At 43.7% G+C, this 4,398-nt stretch overlaps 1 protein-coding gene across 2 annotated transcripts in view; it reads left to right on the forward strand.

Annotated features, from left to right (window-relative positions):
• The first annotated feature begins 635 nt into the window (after window positions 1–635).
• Window positions 636–4,398, forward strand: part of CTCF (CCCTC-binding factor (zinc finger protein)) — an 83,090-nt gene continuing 79,327 nt past the window's right edge. For both annotated transcript variants that reach the window (XM_011996701.1, XM_011996702.1), the window contains exon 1: window positions 636–754. The gene's annotated coding sequence lies outside the window, so the exon portion shown is untranslated. The remainder of the gene's footprint in view (window positions 755–4,398) is intronic.

The following is a 4,398-nucleotide window of genomic DNA, read 5'->3' on the forward strand; positions in this document are numbered from 1 at the left end:
GCGCCCGGCCCCAGCCTAATTTTTTAATTTTTTTGTATTTTTAGTAGAGACGGGGTTTCACCATGTTAGCCAGGATGGTCTTGATCTCCTGACCTCGTGATCCACCTGCCTCAGCCTGCCAAAGTGCTGGGATTACAGGTGTGAGCCACCACACCTGGCCAAGAATTAATTTTTTGGAATTTTGAGTGTGTGTGCCGTTATTTGGTTGCAATATTGCAGTGGAGTTTTTTTGTTGTTGTTGTTTTAGAGGGGACAAGATCTCTCACTTTGTCAAGCAGACTGGAATGCAGTGGCACAGTCTCAGCTCACTACAGCCTCAAACTCTTGGGCGAGTCTCCCACCCTGGCTTCCCAAAGTGTTAGGATTACTGGTGTGAGCCTAGAGTACCATTTTGCTACTTACAAATCTTTAGTCATTTATATATTTAGCAAACGTGTGGAAAAATAAGTGAATGTTTCGTTATTGGCTTGATGGTGGACATTTATGGAATGGCTCAGTTAGTGACATGACATTAACAGGTGTTTTGTTTCTTTCCCAATTTTTTCTGTCTTCAGTTTTCCCTCATTTTATTTTTTATAATCTATGTGTATTTGTATGAATTGAGTGTTTCACAAAATGATTTATGCTTTTCTTTCAGAATGATTACGGACCTGAAGCCAAAGAACAAGATGCACTAGTGGATGGATTGCTGACCAGGGGCTTGAGAGCTGGATTCTGTTTTCCCTCCTCAAACTGACTTTGCAGCCACGGAGAGGTAAGTGCTATTTCCATTTTTTTCTATCTTAAAAATGGTAGTAATATAATCCTTCTGGAGTTAGAGGATTTGTTGGCTAATTCTTGGGTATAGAGGATGCAGGAATCAGGTGATTGAGAGCATACAGGCTTCATAATCAGAGTCCTGGGTTTGAAACTCTTAACGATGATATATTAGCTGGGTAATAATAGGGCAAGTTACTTTAACCTGTCTACTCCTGTAGTCCTCACTCGTGAGAGAATAACACCACCAATCTCAGAGACTATTCTCAGATTTAATGAGAATGTGTTTTGTAAAGCGTTAAGTACTATTCTGAACATGTACATAGAAAGATCTCAGGAAATTGTGGTTTCTTTTCTGTAGAAACCCTTGAAATGTATATTTTGATTATTGGCAAATGAACTGAAAAGAAAGTCCATGATCTGTGGCTACTTGTAATTTTGATGAGAAACAGGTGGAATCCTGTTATTGGGTAACCTGGTATCCTGGATAAAAATTGTCATAATTTGAGTTAGCCTAGCTTATTGCCCATTTTGCATCAGAGAGTGACAATAATTATTATTTTAATTTAGCCTATAATTTCTGCTATAAAATATAATGGATATTATATGAAACTTGGAACAGGCCTCTTATAAATATTGGAATCTGCTGTGCTTTGGGATCTCATAAACAACAAAGTGAGATTCTGGTTGTAAAAATTATCTCTTCTCACGGTATCAGAAAGCACATCTTTTTTAGACCCTAGAAAAATGTGAAAATAATTTAATTGTACATGGGTAATGGCAAAAAGGAATGTAGAAGTGGAAATTACAAATGCCAAGATTAGATAAGCTTATATGAATGAATCATCTAAATGACTACTGAGATTTTTCTTACAAGCTCTGCCTGGAGCAAATAAAGAGAAGGGAATAGGAATGAAAGTTTGTTATTCTTCAAACCTTTATTTTCCAAATGGGCAACTTGTTTTCCTGCTAGATGGGAAGTACAAGGTCTGTGGTAGTATTCTGTCGCTCCAGAAATAACTTATGCCCTGCAGGTTCTTTCAGGAGTGTTGACACAGAGTGCATACTAATAAGTTGCTGAAAAAAGAAATAATGCTGATTTAAAAACTATTGAGAAATCTAAGCTTTAAGAGTTTAGGGAATGGGTTTATAGGAACATGTTAATCATTTTCAAGTGTAATGACTAGCTTAATTGCTTAGATCCCTGTTTCTCAAATTGGGATATGAATACTCTTAGGGAATCAGGTGGTATGATTTCAGATTACTTGGAGTCACAAGATAGACATGACCCCTCTTCTTAGAACTTCAGTTATGCTCATTGAGGAGGTGCTGAGTTAAGTAATTTAACTGGTAAGTGATTAAATACTAAATATTGGCCGGGCACGTAGCTCACGCCCAGTACTTTGGGAGGCCAAGGCAGGCGGATCACTTAAGGTCAGGAGTTCAGACCAGCCTGGCCAACATGGTGAAACCCCATCTCGACTAAAAATACAAAAACTAGCCGGGTGTGGTGGTGGGTGCCTGTAATCTCAGCTACTTGGGAGTCTGAGACAGAAGAATTGCTTAAACCTGGGAGGTGGAGGTTACAGTGAGCCAGGATTGTGCCACTGCACTCCACTCTGGGCGACAGAGTGACTTTGTCCGCCTCCTCCTCGCCCCCGCAAAAAAAAAAGCCAGGCGCGATGGCTCATGCCTGTAATCCCAGAACTTTGGGAGGCCGAGGTGGGTGGATCACGAAGTCAGGAGTTCGAGACCAACCTGGCCAACATGGTGAAACCCCATCTCTACTAAAAATATAAAAAATTAGCTAGGTGTAGTGGCGGGCACCTGTAATCCCAGTTTCTTGGGAGTCTGAGGCAGGAGAATTGCTCGAACCCGGGCGGTGCAGGTTGCAGTGAGCCGAGATCACTGCACTCCAGCCCAGGCAACAGAGCGAGACTGTCTCAAAAAAACAAAACAAAACAAAACAAAAAAATTAGCTGGATATGGTAGTGCGTGCCTGTAATCCCAACTACTCGGGAGGCTGAGGCAGGAGAATCACCTGAACCAGGAGGCAGGCAGAAGTTGCAGTGAGCCAAGATCACACCACTGCACTCTAGCCTGGGTGACAGAGCAAGACCCTGTCTCAAAAATATATATATAAAAAAATATTGTAATATTAAAACAGACATTTTTGGAGCAGAATGAAAACTGTATGATTAAGATAACACAGGTCTTCAACAAAATGAGGCATGAGTGCCTGAGGGTGAGAAGTTCTCTTTGTATAGGTTCTATAGTGGATACATTTGAGAAACAATACATTTGAGCTATAGAACAGCTCTGCAATCCTCCTTACTTTGTCCTTGTCGTATTTGTGTAGGGAAAAACTCTCAAGCCCAGGTTTTTCCTTTGCTTTCACACAACAACCACCATCAACACAAAAGAAGACTTACGTGGCTGGGTCCAGTGGCTCAGCCTGTAATCCCAGCACTTTGGGAGGCTGAGGTGGGCAGATCGCAAGGTCAAGAGATCGAGACCATCCTGACCAACATGGTAAAATCCCATCTCTACTGAAAATACAAAAATTAGCTGGGCGTGGTGGCGCACGCCTGTAGTCCCAGCTACTCGGGAGGCTGAGGCAGGAGAATCGCTTGAACCCGGGAGGTGGAAGTTGCAGTGAGCCGAGATCATGCCGCCGTACTCTGGCCTGGTGACAGGGTGAGATTCCATCTCAAAAAAAGGAGAAGACTTTCGTGACCAAAGATGGGGTGGAGGGATTTTCCCCACACACCAAACGGTGGATACCAGCTAGGTGTCCTCCAGTTCAGTTCCAACACCATCTACCCAAGATGGTGTCAGATCCCACACGTTTAGGGTTCAGTCCCACCCATCCGTCCTACCAGTCACAAGCCCAGTCCTTCAGAGCTTCTAACCAACTGGCTTCAAGTTGAGATTCCCACGACCTCTTTCTTGGGTTCCATTAATTTGCTAGAGCAGTTCACAGTCCTCAAGGAAACACTTCTTTAGATTTGCCAATTTGTTAAGAAGATTATTTATTTTTGAGACAGTCTCACTGCATTGCCCAGGCTGGAGTGCAGTGGCGCGATCTCTGCTCACTGCAACTTCCCCGTCCCAGGTTCAAGCGATTCTCCTGCCTCAGTCTGCCGAGTAGCTGGAATTACAGGTGTCCACCCCCATGCCCAGCTAATTTTGGTATTTTTAGTAGAGATGGAGTTTTGCCATGTTGGCCAGGCTGGTCTCAAACTCCTGACCTCAGCTGATCCACCCAATTCGGCCTCCCAGAGTGCTGGGATTATAGGCATGCACCACTGCACCCAGCCAAAAGCGTCTATTCTTTTTCTTTTTTTGAGATGGAGTCTTGCTCTGTTGCCCAGGCTGTAGTGCCGTGGTAAAATCCTGGCTCACTGCAAGCTCTGCCTCCCAGGTTCACACCATTCTCCTGCCTCAGCCTCCCGAGTAGCTGGGACTACAGGCGCCCACTGCCATGCCTGGCTAATTTTTGTATTTTTAGCAGAGATGGGGTTTCACCTTGTTAGCCAGGATGGTCTCAATCTCCTGACCTTGTGATCTGTCCACTTCGGCCTCCCAAAGTGCTGGGATTACAGGCATGAGCCACTGCGCCTGGCCAAAAGCATGTATTCT

Source organism: Mandrillus leucophaeus, unplaced genomic scaffold (genome assembly GCF_000951045.1).
Source record: "Mandrillus leucophaeus isolate KB7577 unplaced genomic scaffold, Mleu.le_1.0 Scaffold522, whole genome shotgun sequence".
NCBI classification, from domain to species: Eukaryota; Metazoa; Chordata; class Mammalia; order Primates; family Cercopithecidae; genus Mandrillus; species Mandrillus leucophaeus.